The following is a 15,287-nucleotide window of genomic DNA, read 5'->3' as shown; positions in this document are numbered from 1 at the left end:
GTGTGGTAGATGTTATTGTTCCCAACTTTTTGCTCCTTCTATGTAGTAGATAATACATCCACTCTCTCTGTCATATGATTTTTGCCATACTTCCTGATAGGGCATAGATAGTTTCATGCCTATCCCCATCAACTCTGGGCTTGGCAATATGAATTATTTTGAACAATGAAACGTGGGTGGAAGTGACACTGGTTAGCTCTGAACAGAGGTTTTCAGAAGTATCATGTGTTTCAGTTACTTCTTCTTTTTTTTTTTTTTTTTTGCGGTACACGGGCCTCTCACTCTTGTGGCCTCTCCTGTTGCGGAGCTCAGGCTCCAAACATGCAGGCTCAGCAACCATGGCTCATGGGCCTAGCCGCTCCGCGGCACATGGGATCTTCCCGGACCAGGGCACGAACCCGCGTCCCCTGCATCAGCAGGCGGACTCTCAACCACTGCGGCACCAGGGAAGCCCTCAGTTACTTCTCTTCAGCTGTGGCCCTCTGCCGTGGGAAAAGCATATCCCAAATAATAATAGACGCTGCTTTAGCCCAAGACCCAAGATAAAAAGACATAGAGAGTCAAGCCAAACCAAGTCCAGCATGGTGGCAGCCAATGATTTGTGAGCTTGCAATAAGTGTTTGTTGTAAACAATGACTTGGGGATTGTTTGTATGGTCACAAAAATTGACACACACTGTCTAAAGTTGATAAATCAAGAATTGGAACTATACTATTTAGAATTAGGGGAGATATCCATCGGAGAGGTGGGGTGGCAACCACCAAAAAGAATTAGTTAAAGGTAGTTACCTTTGGGGATGCTATTTGGTGGAAAAAATCTAAGCCTTTGTTTCATGTCTTCCTATCCTATTTGAATGTTTTCTCATATGTATGTATTTTATATACGTATGTGTTACTATTATACTTAAAATGTGCAAAGTACAGTGCAGACCATCTAGGAGGTGTTATAAGCCATAAACACATAAAACATTACAGCTATGATATCATGAGGCAGCTAATTTGTGTGGGGGAAAAAAAATGCCCCGGATGATGAAACTATAGGAATTCAAGAAAAAAAAAGGAGAGAGAGAGAGATCAACCCAACTGAAGAGGTGATAGATGGTAAAGAAAATCGCACTGTGAGAGAATCCATAGGGATTAAGGTAGGTGGAGGAAAGTAGGCAAGGAGGAAATAAGCAGCATAATAAATCTGGAGAGAGGGAACACTGAAGTGGGTGTGGTATGACTGGAGCAGAGAATTCTTATGGGGGAGCTGTGGGCAAGAGGGCTGGGACTGATGAGAATGGGACAAGATTGTGAAGAGCTTGGATGGCTTGAGTAGTGTGTGTGTGGACAGAATGACTTCATGAACTTGGTGTTTCAGGAAGGCCAACATGGCAGGGCAGTGTAAGACAGACTGTATTCAGAATCCTCAGAGCTAGCAGAAACTGTCTCAAGGGTCACTTAGCCAGGTGGTGTGGCATATGTGAGGGTATTGCTCTTAGTCACATAGCTTCTGTTACCACATCTTCCTTTGGGCCTAAAGCTATAAAAGCGGTGCCTCACTCCTTTGCTAGAAATGTGTAAATAATTTTTCACATAGACTTGTACCCTGGGGGACTGGGAAGCTATGACTAGGGGAAAGAAGGGGCCACAAAAAGGTATTTTATAAATCTCTCAAAACCACTTTTAGCTGGAAAAGACCTGCAGTCTTCTCCTCCACCCTGTGCTACTTACCAAGTTTTTTTCACTGAGTCTTCCTAAATGCCATCTGATGATAACATGAATTCACATGTGTTAAAACTCAGGTTGGGACTTCCCCAGTGGTCTAGTGGTTAAGACTCTGCCTTCCAGTGCAGGGAGCATGGGTTCCATCCCTGGTCAGGGAACTAAGAACCCACATGCTGCAGGGTATGGCCAAACAAACAAAACAAACAAAAAACCCCTCTGGTTGTCTTACTCCACAATACCTCGCTTGAACTGAGAACCCAACATCTCTTCCATTTCTCTTCATTTCAGCTTCATTCCATTCGATTTCCTTTGAAGTGACGACTGCCCACCCAAATCTACTGCCCACTAAGACTTGCTTCCATTGCCCTTGATGATTTTTGTACCTGACTTAGGTTTTAGCTGCTATTCTGACTCCTGCTCTCCTTAACCTTAAAAAAAATTCATACTGGTGTCTGGTCTGACTGTATTATTTTCAGTTTCTTAGGTTCATTTCTGTCACTGCCTTCTTCACCTGCATTGGCCATGTGCCCAAGTGGCATACGCTGAGCCTTCTCCACCTGCAGAATCTCAGGCTTGTTCTTCTCACCAGCTGTCTCAACTTTTCCACTCCTCCATGCTTGCTGACCTCGGACTGCATTGAGTCTCTGATCTAGCAGTTCCCAGGATTTCACCTATTTTTTTCCTGTGTGATATTATAGCCCATATAAGTCTCCAGAGTATATGTGTGGAATTCCCAATAAACCAGCAATAAATCTTCCCTTTCCTCTCTGACTCATAAAAGCCTATTGGAATGCAAAAAACTGGGAGTGACTTTTTTTATAGGAATAATCTGCAATCTGCTGTAAGTTATGTTTTAAAACTTTATTCTCAACTTCTTGTTCCTGCCCAAGATGGAATAGTGTGGATGGAGTACATTTCCCACTAAGAACAGTTAAAGGCCCTGGACATTGTATATGAAACAAACAAGAGAAAACTGTGAAAGGCAGAGAGAAGAAGACAACTAAGGAACTTGGGATCTGAGGAATGACAGGACAATGAGTTCTCCGTGTTGTTTTTTAGTTTGTGTGTTTGGTTTGTTTGTTTGTCTTGCCTCATATATCTTAGGCTAGAGAAGCTGGCAAACTAGAAACACCACAGGAACAAATTTGTTAAAAACCCTAAGAAATGCCTGCTCTCACTAGCTAAAGGACTGGGAAAGGGGCAACATAGACAACTTTTAGACCAGTATCTGCCCTATTCTAGCCAAACCCTGCAGAAAAAAAAATGTGACCTCATCCCTGTCCCAGTCAGCAAAGGCTGAAAAGAGGGACTCCCACCTTCACCCTTTTGTTAGAAGGCATCACTCATGACCCCTCTAACCCCTGCTGGGGTGATGTCAGAGAAGACCAAGTGGGGAGCCAGCACTTTCATCCTGGCCCAGTTGACAGGTGACTAGCAAAAACAAAACAAACAAAACAACCCAACCATATGGAAGTGTATTATGCCAGGTTAAAAAAAAAGCCAGTCTCAAAAGGTCGTATACTGTATGCTTCCATTATATAACATCCTTGAATAACAAAACTATAGAGATGGAAAACAGATAGTGGTTGCCAGGGGTTAGAGATAGTGGGGATGGGGGAGGGGTAGGTGTGACTATGAAGGAAGTTCATGAGGGAGATCTTTGTGGTAATGGAATAGTTCTGTATCTTGATGCTGGTGATAGTTATGGGAAACTGCACATGTGATGAAGTGGCACAGAACTATACACACATATTGTACCAATGCCAATTTCCTGGTTTTGATATTGTACTATAGTTACAAGTTTATAGCTTTTTTATAAGTTACAGTTGTAAGATGTAACCATTGGGGGGAAATGGGTGAAGGGTACAAAGGACTTTTCTGTACAGTTTTTACAACTTCCTATGAATTTATAATTATTTCAAAATAAAAAGTTAAAAAAGTTATCTTTCAATTTTGATACTTGTGATAGTCATTAATGTTATAAACCAAATTTTTGCAGCTCTCTGCCTTCTGGGGACAATGCTGGGATTTATTGCATTTCCCTGCTTCTTTGAAAGTTAGATATGGCAGGTCGTTTGATTTGGCCAATGAAATGCATGCATAAAAGTGACACTTGGTGAGGAAGTGTTACGAGACCATGTACAATATGCCACATGTCCTTCTGTCTCTGCCAAGGAGGAACCATGTGCTGTTCTGGATTCTTCTTCAGCCTGGGATGGACTGCCCACCCACCCCCCCCCACCCCCATCCCCCTTCCTCAAATGGCATGGCTTGTGGGCCAGAAGCTATGTGCAATTTTAAGCTCCCAGGATTTGGGGCTTTTGGATATAGACATCCAGTGCAGTAATACAACAATTAGTCACCATTACCTGCCCATGCCCCTTACAAATGCCTAAAACGTACTGCTCTTATCACCAGATCCAAAGCAAGGCACCCTCCTGACTGCTTATGATCCACATTTACCACACCCAGGACTGCCCTCACCATGCTGACATATGCCTACTGCCTGACCTAACCCATGATCACCACCCATCTGGCTATTTTCACTTGGTTTAATGTTTTTGAGGTTCCTCTATGTTGTATCTTCCACATATCTTCTATGTATCTTTCATTCTGTTTTATTGCCGAATAGCATTCACTGTATGGACATACCACATTTTGTTTATCCATTCACCAGTTGCTGGACATCTGGATTGTTTCTACTTTTCAAGTATTATGAATAATGCTCCTATAAATATTTAGATACAACTTGCTATATGAACATGTTTTCAGTTTTGGGGGGTATATACCTAGGAGTGGAATCATGGGGTCATATGGTACTCTTATGTATAACTTTTTAAGTACCTTTTTAACAAACTTCCAAAGTGGCCGTACCATTTCACATATCCATCAGAAATGTAGGTTAGGGTTCTAATCTCTCTAATCTCCTCAGCAACACTTGCTATCATCAGTCGTTTTTATTACAGCCATTGTAGTGGGTGCAAAGAGCCTTCTCATTGTGGTTCTGATTTTCATTTCCCTAGTCGCTAATGATGTTGAACATCTTTTCATGCTACTGTTGACCATGTAAATATTTTCTTTGGTAAAATGCCTATTTCATTCTTTTGTCCATTTAAAATTCAATTATTAGTCTTATTAAGTTATAAGAGTTCTTTATATATTCTGAATACAAGTCCTTTATCAGATATACGATTTGCAAACCTTTTTTTCCCCAAGAAACAAAAAAATCTTTTTCTTTTCCTTAACACAGGTTATTTTTTTAAAAAGATAAAAACTTCAAAGTGAAGTTCCCTTGTGGTACATTAACAGGCCAATCATGATTCACTGTTTCAAAATATTATGTAAGTACTTTTAAAAAGCAACTTTTAACTTTTATTTTAGAATACTTGGAAAATGTAGATAAGCACAAAATAGGATAGTAAAATTCCACAGATAATCTTCAGTAACATTATTTGCTTCCAGCCTTTTGGTTCTTTCTGCGAACATACCTTTATTTAAAATATAAAAATGGGACCATTTAAATATTATAAACATTAGTTTCATCGCTGGCAAGCAAGACACAAAAACCTCTGAATGATTCAAGTAGAAAATTTATTAAAAGAACAGTTGGTCATGCCTAGTGAGTGACAGAGGACCAGGCTGCGTCTTCTCTTCAGGTTAAGGTACGGCTAGGTACTGGAATTAGTGCCAAGGAAGAGTGTTTCCCAAGGGGGCACAGTGGAAGGGCCCCTCTCAGAACTACAAGGGAGACACTGCCCTAACCAGCCCCCATCCTGTGGCGGCCGGGGTTGTTTTTGTCCCCCAAGGCCTGGCTGCCTCTTCCGGCTTTGCCGGTCGGTGGCCTCCCCTCTCGCCGCCCACCCTGGGTCCTGGACCTCCTGCATCCCTGTAGCCGGACGCAGCGCTCAGCCCGGCCAGACCAAGGGGCCGCTGACCGTCCTCCAGTTCCGAGTCTTCGTCGGCCGCTCGCGGGTCTGGAACAACCTGACCTCGGCCCCGGGATCGATCCGAAGATCTCGTCGGCGCGGTGAGGGCACCGTCCTTTCCTCCCACCCCGCGACCTGCTCGACGTGAATCGGCCCAAGCTGTACTTCACTTGCGGCGGCAGCCCCTTTGTCCGTGCACAGGTTCAGGTGGAGACCACCCGGGCCGGACCTCACGGCCGAGCCCGTCGCAGACCCAGGCTCCCGCCCGGGACAGGACCGGCAGCGCCGCCCGGAGGCCCTTGCTCCGGCGCCCGGGTTCCGCGCCTCCCCGCGGGTGGGACAGGCAGAGGTAGAGGCGCCGAGAAGCCGGAACCTTCACAGCCCCGAGGGAAGCGCCGCGGCCCCGAGGTGGGCTCGCCGCAGGGGCGGGGGCGCCGCATCCGGGTGAGCGCGCGGCGCCCCCGCCTCCCCCGCGCAGCCGCACGGGCCGCCGCCGCCGCCAGCACGCCGCGAGCGGGGAGGACCGCACCCAAGCGGCCTGCGTGGGCGGCCCTGCGGCCCCGGACCGCCGCGCTGAGGCGGTCCCAAGCGAGCGGCAGCTGCGGCGGCAGCAGCATGCGGGGTGGCCCGGAGTAGCGCGCCGAGCCCGCGAGGCCCCGCGCGGAGGAGGGGGCAGGCGCGGCGGAGGCGGGGCCCGCGTCGGGCCCGCCCGCCCGCCGGGGGAGCCGCCGGCAGTGGTCGAGGAGGCGGCGCGGCGGACGGCGGCCCGAGAGTAGCGCCCGCGCTGCGGCCCGCGGGACCGCGCCGCGACCGCCCGGGCCGGCCCCGAGGAGCGCCTGCCGCCGCCGCCGCCGCCGCCGCCGCCGCGTGCGGACCGAGGTGAGTGTCCGCCCGCGCCCGGGCCGTCCCGGAGCCGCAGCCGCTGACGCGTAGCCGGGGGAGGAGGAGGAGGAGGAGGCCCGGCCGCGTCCGCGTCTGCTGTCCCTTTGTGGCCGGCGCGGCCGGGGCGCGGGCACGCTGGGCGCGGGGTCCGGGTCGGGGACGCGGAGGCTGCTGGACACGCGGCGTCTCTGGTTGGCCGCTGCGGCGAGAAGCGAGTTTCCGTCCTAGTTTGACATTGAGTTAGAACCGTTTTTCTTTAGAAGACGGAAGTTTGTTTGATTGACCAAAATACAGCTAAATATGGCTCCTGGGTTCGGTCCGGCGGTGTGGTACTTGGAGCCGCGGTGCCAGGCTGATCCCCGCCCGGCCGGCGCGACGCGGGAGGGGAGGATACGCGGGCGGCCCGGGTTGGGGGCTTCCGGCCCACTACCCGCGAAGAGGACCCGGCCGTGAATTAGCAGACGTCTGTGGTTGGGAAGTAGCGGGCGTTAGGTAATGTAGTACAGCTTCCTGGAAGAATGAATGAATGAAATGTCATTTACTCACCCATAATCAGTGCAATGCCCATTTAAAGATTTGCCAGGAATTGTGATGATTTGCAGTGTCATTGCCTCTCTTACCTGGTCAACCTTGCTAAGTGAAGGCCCCCTCCTCCGAACTTGTGACCTTGGCCTCATTCACAGAGCCGCTAAGCTAACCAGACGGGCTTGGCATTTTCTGGCAAGTGTGGGCAATGGTCAGAGTAGTCTTTGTGATTGTGAACTGTTTCTGGAGGGCAGAGATCATACCTTGTGCTTAATATCAACACATTGATCTATAATAATTCTTGTCAAGAACTCTGAGAGGGTGGGGTGGGATGGGTGGGTATTTTGTCCTCATTTCACAAATGAAGTTGAGGCCCTAAGAAGTTGTAACTTTACAGGGCGCAAGCTAAGCAGCAGAGTTGGGATTCACACCTAGGTCTTATTAATCCAGTGCTTTTTACATTACATCTGTGTCTGGACTTGGGTTGTCCATTGTGGTAGCCACTAACCACATGTGGCTATTTAAATTAATTAAAATTAAAGTTTTGAAAATTCACTAGCCACATTACAAGTGTTCAGTAGCCAAATGTGACCGGTGGTTACTATTGAACAGCACTTGTCTAGACCATATATCCATTGGCTTATTCAGTAAATATTTGTTGAGTGCCATATGTCTATGAGGCATAGTTTTAAGTCCTGGGTATAGTATGGTGAATAGGAGAGGCAAAATGTCTCTTGGCTTCATGGAGCTTGCATTTTACGTGATAGTTTAAGGGATGTTTCCTTGGTACCTTCAGTGCTTTGCTAATGCAAAGTGTGGTTCGTGAACTAGCAGCAGCATCTCTGTCACCTGGGAGTTTGGAAGAAGTGCAGAATCTCAGGTCCCAAGCCACGTCAACTGAATGAGTATCTGTTAAAGTGATTCAACAGGTCACAGGTGATAGATCTCAGATCTCAAGTGATTTGTTTTCATACTGAAGGCCTTATTCAGAACACCAGTGATAACTGGGTTTAACAAATGTCCTGATGGATTGTTTGGTAGGGCTCTTAAGCCAACTTTGAATGCCTTGGGAACACTCATCATTTACACAAATACTTGTTAAATGCCTGGCTTCTGTAGTAGAGTGTCAGCTTTATGAGAGCAGAGATTGTGTCTTCCAGCCATGTATCTTCAAAGACTGCACAGTGCCTGGTAAGCAGTAGGCACTCAATAAATGCTTCTTGAGTGTATTAATGAGCCTGTTCAGAAGTCAAAACTAGTTAATCCCAAGCAATTCAGGCAGGGTAATATTCAGGGCAGCGGGTAAGAGCACAGGACCAGAATCAAAATGAAGGTAGGTCTGTGTGTAGCTTTTCAGCTCTAAGCCCCAGCTACCCTGGCCTGAGTTTCATTTCCTGGTTCCCTTGCATGCCCTATCTCTTTCTTTTTTTAATAATATAAAATAATATTTATACATTTGAATCTTAATCATATCTTAGTGCCACATACATATGTATATGTGTATGTATATTATTTTTAGGAAACTAAATTCCGGACTTTATTAGGATTTCACCAATTTTCCCATTAATATCCTCTTTCTGTTCCAGAATCCTGTCCAGGGTACCACATTGCACCACATTGCATTTAGTCATCATGTCTCCTTAGTCTTTGGTCTGTGACAGTTTCTCTGTTTTCCTTGTTTTGTGTAACTTGGGTAGCCTTGAGGAGTACTGTCCTGGCTGTCTTCAGTGGGCAGCTTTCCATAGACCAGATAGGATCATCTAATACTGGGAAAAGGCTCTCATATTCAGGAAAGTAAGGCCCTGACAGGAATAGCTATTTCTGCTGGTATTTGTCTGTTTATGTAATATGCTTCTGTAACAACTTACAGAAGTTGTAACAACTTACAACTGTAGTACTTTGTTTTCAGTAACAGATTCTTGGGATACAGTTCTTAATTGGTTGAGATTCAGAAGAGGGTTACAACATTGCAAATGTGAACCACTATTTTAAAATATACTGAGTTTTTATTTTATGATGGGTTAAGAGCTGGGCCGAGGTGGAGGGGGTAGGAAAAAGGAGAGATTAGCTAAAAGAGGCAGTGGGTCAGAGAGGGACCATGGAGCACGGAGTGACAGATAATGCAGGAAAGAAGACTGGGGCAACTGCATAGAAGGGAACTAGAAGTGAATACTTGCTGTTCGTTCATTGACTCAGTTAATATTTATTGGGCGCTTATTGTGTGCCAGTCCAGTGGTAGATACTCAAGATAACCGGGGTTGGACAGCATTAGATAAACATGCAGGTAAGTACATAATAATTATACTTGTGACGAGTGCTAGAAAGAAAAGGTAAAGGGTGCTGGAGAGACTGTGTTTGTGTGGTGGTGGGGAGCTGCTTGCTTTTGGTTGGCTGGGTTGGTAAGGAAGTCTTCTCTCATTTGCATTCCTCGCTCCAGCTTTTGGGGACCTTCCATTGTTACCCCCACACTGCTTATTCCTTCTTTTTGTTATTTCACAACACACACGCCCCTTTCTTCATAGGCACTGTGTTTATCTTTAGCTCCGAGTCTTTACATAAGATTTCTTCTTCCCAAGACATCCCCATCTCCGCTTCCACTTGTGGAAGTGCTACCTCTTGTTCAAGGATTTGTTCAAATCTCATCTCCTTTATGAAGTCTTTCACTGTTGATTTATGCCTGTGTTTGTCACTCTACTTGAGTTTATGGTGTTTGAGGGTACGGATAATATTTTACGTTTATATCTATGTGTCTGCAGTCCACCACAAAGCCAAAATTAATAAAGAGTTGTTAAGAAGGTACATCTATTCTGAAGTGTTAACATTTGGGTGACGAATCTTAGAGTAGTGAGTGAAGGTCCAGTTTTGGGCCTTTTTTTGTGTGTGTGTGATGAAAGAAAGTGCAGCATTTATTTCAGGGCACCAAGCAAGGAGTTAGGGACAGCTAGTGCTCAAAAAGCCCAAACTCTGGGCTTTTTTAAATTAAACTTTTTTTGGTGGCATAATTGTAGATCCACATGAAGTTACAAGAAATAATTATGAAAGATCCCATGTACCCTTTACCCAGTTTCTCCCAGTGGCATCATGTAAAACTGTAGTGCAATATCAGACCCATGAGAGTGTCATTGATATAGTCAAGACACAGAACATTTCCATCAGCACAGGGTTTCTGCATGTTGTTCTGTTATAGCCATACCCTCTTCCCTCCCAGTTCCATCCACTCCTTAAGTCCTGACAATCACTAATGTGTTCTCCATTTCTATAATTTTGTCCTTTCAAGAATGTTTTATACATGGAGTCATATAGTAAGTACCTTTTGGAATTGGCTTTTGCCCCCCATGCCCCCCCCAGCATAATTCTCTGGAGACTCATCGAGATATTGGGTGTATCAGTAGTTGCTTCCTTTTTATTGCTGAGTAGTATTTCATAGTATGGATGTACTTCTATGGTTCTTTTAACCATTTACCTGTTGAAGGACATTTGTTGTTTCCAGTTTTGGCTATTATAGCACCATTGGTTGAAAAGGCAACATTGTTTCCTCCATTGAATTGCTTTTATATATGTAAAAAAAAATCGGTTGGGTATACTTGTATGCGTTTATTTCTGGGTTCTCTGTTCTGTTCCATTGATCTATGTGTCTGTCCCTCCACCAGTATTGTACAGTCTTGGTTACTGTGCAATATAATAAGTCTTAAGTAGGTGTAGAATGATTCCTCCCACTTCATTCTTTTTCAGAATTGTATTAGCTGTTCTTTCCTTTGCTTATCCATATAAATTGTAGAATAATCTTGTTTATATTTATAAAAAAATCCTACTGGAATTTTGATAGGAATTGCATTAGACCTGTATATCAATTTGGGGAGAATTGATGTCTTACTATGTTGTTTCTTCCAATCTATGAACATGGTATGTCTCTCCATTTCTTTAGATCTTCTTTGATTTCTTTCATTAGCATTGTGTAGTTTTATCATACAAGTCTATGTTTTGTTAGATTTTGTTGGGGTTTTGTTAGATTTACATGTAAGTATTTGTATTTTGAACAATTGAAAATGGTATTGTATTTTACAAGCAGCTCATGCAGCTCAGTATCAAAAAAACAAACAGCCCAATCCAAAAATGGGCAGAAGACCTAAATAGACATTTCTCCAAAGAAGATATACGGATTGCCAAGAAACACATGAAAGGATGCTCAACACCACTAATCATTAGAGAAATGCAAATCAAAACTACAATGAGGTATCGCCTCACACCGGTCAGAATGGCCATCATCAAAAAATCTACAAACAAATGCTGGAGTGGGTGTGGAGAAAAGGGAATCCTCTTGCACTGTTGGTGGGACTGTAAATTGAGACAGCCACCATGGAGAACAGTATGGAGGTTCCTTAAAAAACTAAAAATAGAACTCCCATATGACCCAGCAATCCCACTACTGTTCATATACCCTGAGAAAACCATAATTCAAAAGGAGTCATGAACCACGATGTTCACTGCAGTACTATTTACAATAGCCAGGACATGGAAGCAGCCTAAGTGTCCATCGACAGATGAATAGGTAAAGATGTGGCATATATATACAATGGAATATTACTCAGCCATAAAAAGAAACGAAATTGAGTTATTTGTAGTGAGGTGGATGGACCTAGAGTCTGTCATACAGAGTGAAGTAAGTCAGAAAGAGAAAAACAAATACCATATGCTAACACATATATATGGAATCTAAAAAAAAAAATGGTTCTGAAGAACCTAGGGGCAGGACAGGAATAAAGATGCAGACTTAGAGAATGGACTTGAGGACACGGAGAGGGGGAAGGAAGCTGGGATGAAGTGAGAGAGTGGCATTGACATATATACACTAGCAAATGTAAAATAGATAGCTAGTGGGAAGCAGCCGCATAGCACAGGGAGATCAGCTCGGTGCTTGTGACCGCCTAGAGGGGTGGATTAGGGAGGGTGGGAGGGGAACACAAGAGGGAGGGGATATGGAGATATATGTACATGTATACCTGATTCACTTTGTTATAAAGCAGAAACTAACAACATTGTAAAGCAATTATACTCCAATAAAGATGTTAAAAAATGGTATTGTATTTTAAATTTTGGCGTCCATGTGTTTATTGTTAGTAGAAGTATTAACTTTCTTTTGTTGATCTTGTATCCTGCAGTCTTGCGGAACCCATTTTTTAGTTCTAGGAGTTTTTCTGTAGATTCCTTGAGACTTTCTAAGTAGACAACCATGTCTTGTCAACATAGGGGCAGTTTTATTTCTTCCTTTTCAATCTGCATGCTGTTTACTTCCTCTTCTTGCCTTATTGCACTGGCGAAAACTTCTAGTACTATGTTTAAGAATAATAAGAGAGGACGTTTTTGCCTTGTTTCTGATCTTAGGGAGAAAGCATTCAGTCTTTCACTATGTTTTGGGTCAGTCTCTGGCAATCCATAGTGATGCTGTTGGCTAGAAATGACTGGCATTCACCTTGGCCTGTGGTGAGCCCCCGCACAGACATTTCCCCTTCTGGAGCCAGTTTTGTGTCTGGACTGGCCCTTGTGCTCTTACAGTGATTGTAAGACACACCTCTGCAACAACCATAAGGGAAGTTTGAAAAGAAAAGGTTTATTACTTACAGGTCCTGGAGGAGGGTACATGGCGTGCCTGAGGCCACACAACGAGTTTGTGGGTAAAGAGTGCAGACCTGGCTTTCTGCTTTTTTTGGGGGTTGATGGTGAGGGGCCTAGGGTTTTGTGGATTTTCTCTTTATTGGTGAATGTAAGACATAAGAGCAGGAATTAGGGCACAGGAAGGGAAAAGCAAGCTGTCAAGTGGTCAGTTATCTAATGACTAGAGCTTTCTTAAAGAAAAAAAAAAAAGTAACTTTATGGGTGGGGCAGCATGGCTCTTTATCTAGCTGTGTAGCTGGCAATATGTTTATTCAAGATGGTTGTCTTTGAACTGGATGCCTGGGAAATCAAAAGCTTAATGTCAGGCATTTACATTGTACAATCAAAAAAGCTAGTTGTCAGGTACTTATCCTATACACTATTAAGTATGGTGTTAACTGTAAGGTTTTTCTAGATGGTCTTCATCAAGTTGAGGACATTCCCTTCTGTTTCTGTCTCTGAAAGTTTTTGGCATGAATGGGTGTTGAATTTCATTAAGTGCTTTTTGCGCATTGATCTTTATATGTTCCTGTAATTTTTTTCTTTAGCCTATTGATGTGATGGATTATTTTGATTGATTTTTAATTGAGCCAGCCTTGCATTCCTGGAATAAACCCCACTTGGTCATGGTGTATTATCCCTTTTTTTTTTTTTTTTTTTTTTTTTGGGTTACCCGGGCCTCTCACTGCTGTGGCCTCTCCCGTTACAGAGCATAGGCTCCGGACGCGCAGGCCCAGTGGCTATGGCTCATGGGCCCAGCCGCTCTGCGGCACGTGGGATCTTCCCAGACTGGGGCACGAACCCGTGTCCCCTGCATCGGCAGGCGGACTCTCAACCACTGCGCCACCAGGGAAGCCCTGTATAGTTTTTTTAAATTAAAAATATTTTTACTGATTGATTTAGGTATTACATTATATATACCTGGCTAATCATTGTCTAGTGGTGTCATCATTTTTCCTGTTCAGATGAAGCGCAGAAACCTTACTTCCCTATACATCCCTTTACCTGCCCACATTTTTTTTTTTCTTTGTGGTACGTGGGCCTCTCACTGTCGTGGCCTCTCCCGTTGCGGAGCACAGGCTCTGGACGCGCAGGCTCAGCGGCCATGGCTCACGGGCCCAGCCGCTCTGCGGCATGTGGGATCTTCCCGGACCAGGGCACAAACCCGTGTCCCCTGCATCGGCAGGCGGACTCTCAACCACTGCGCCACCAGGGAAGCCCTACCCGACCACATTTTAATACAATTGTATTTATTTCTTTTACAAACATTTACAAGTGTACTAGACACTGTGTTATAGTTTTGCTTTCACAAACATAAATTAGTAAACTCAAGGGGAGAAGGAAAGCCTATTTATCTGTATTTTTGCTTACTGTGTTTTCTCTTGATGTGTCAGGATTCATTCTCTTATTTCTTTTCTGTTTTTTAGCCATTCTTAAGGGTATGTCTGCTGGCCACAGATTTTCTTTGTTTTCCTTCATTTGGGGATGACTTGATTCGCTCTTCATTCCTGAAGCATATTTTCTTTGGGTATAGGATTCTGTGTTGATCTTTTCTTTCAGCACTTGAAAAATGTTGTACCACTTACCTCTGGCCTCCCTGGTTTCTGATGAGAAATCCACTGTCTGAATAGTTTTTCCTCTGTAGTTAAGGTGTCTTTTATCTATCACTGTCCTCAGGATTTTTTCTTTATTTTTAGTTTTTAGAAATTTAATTGTGATAAATGTTGGTTTGGATTTCTTTGGGTTTATCCTCTTTGCATTCACTCAGCTTCCTGAACCTGTAGGTTTGTGTCTCTTTCCAAATTTGGGAAGTTTTCACCATTATTTCCTGAGTGCAAGTGCTTTTTCAGCAAACTCTCTTTCTTTTCAAGACTCTGATGACTTAAATGTTAGATCTTTTGTTATGGTCCCACAGGTTCCTAAGGTTGTCAGTTCTTCTTTAGTTTATTTCTTTCTGTTGTTCAGTTTGAGTAATTTCTGTTTTTGTATCTTCGAGTTTCTTTGTCCCTTCCATTCTGCTGTTGAGTTCATCAACTTAGCTTTTTATTTCAGTATTTTTCAGCTCTAAAATTTCCATTTCGTTCTTATTTGTATCTTCTATTTCTTTGTTGAGGTTATTTATTTTGAAATTTCTTGTTGAAGCGTTTCTGTCACAGCTGCATTGTAATCATTCTCAGATAATTCTGACATCTCTGTCATTTTGGTGTTGGTATCAGTGTCTTTTTCATTTAGTTTGAGGTCATCCTGGCTTTTGGTATGGTGAGTGTCTTTTTTTTTTTTTTTTTTTTTAATTAAAACCTGGGAATTTTCATATTCTGTGAAATTCTGGATCTTATTTAAGCCTTTGTTTTAGCTGGCCTTTTTTTGACACCACTCCAGCAGGGGTAGGGGTGGCATGTGGTGCTACCTTGTTATTGCTAGGAGGAATTAGAAGTACAGCCTCCCCACTTGGCCTCCCTTGACCCAAGAAGTAAAGTGTTTTGTTACTGTCAGATGGGGTTAGAGGTTCAGGATTCTCAGGGGACATGATATGGAAGGGTGCCTTGTTACCAGCTGACATGGATAAAAGCCTGGGCTCCCTACTTGGCCTCCT

At 44.0% G+C, this 15,287-nt stretch overlaps 1 protein-coding gene across 2 annotated transcripts in view; it reads left to right on the top strand.

Moving 5' to 3' along the window:
• The first annotated feature begins 5,594 nt into the window (after window positions 1-5,594).
• GALNT1 (polypeptide N-acetylgalactosaminyltransferase 1) overlaps window positions 5,595-15,287 on the top strand; it is a 127,362-nt gene continuing 117,669 nt past the window's right edge. The window contains exon 1 of one of the 2 annotated variants that reach the window (XM_032603587.1): window positions 5,595-5,736. The gene's annotated coding sequence lies outside the window, so the exon portion shown is untranslated. The remainder of the gene's footprint in view (window positions 5,737-15,287) is intronic. The other variant, XM_032603586.1, reaches the window with a different exon arrangement.

Source organism: Phocoena sinus, chromosome 14, assembly GCF_008692025.1.
Source record: "Phocoena sinus isolate mPhoSin1 chromosome 14, mPhoSin1.pri, whole genome shotgun sequence".
In the NCBI taxonomy this organism is placed as follows: Eukaryota; Metazoa; Chordata; class Mammalia; order Artiodactyla; family Phocoenidae; genus Phocoena; species Phocoena sinus.
The sequence above is the reverse complement of the archived record's forward strand: the minus strand, read 5'-3'. Positions and strand labels throughout refer to the sequence as shown.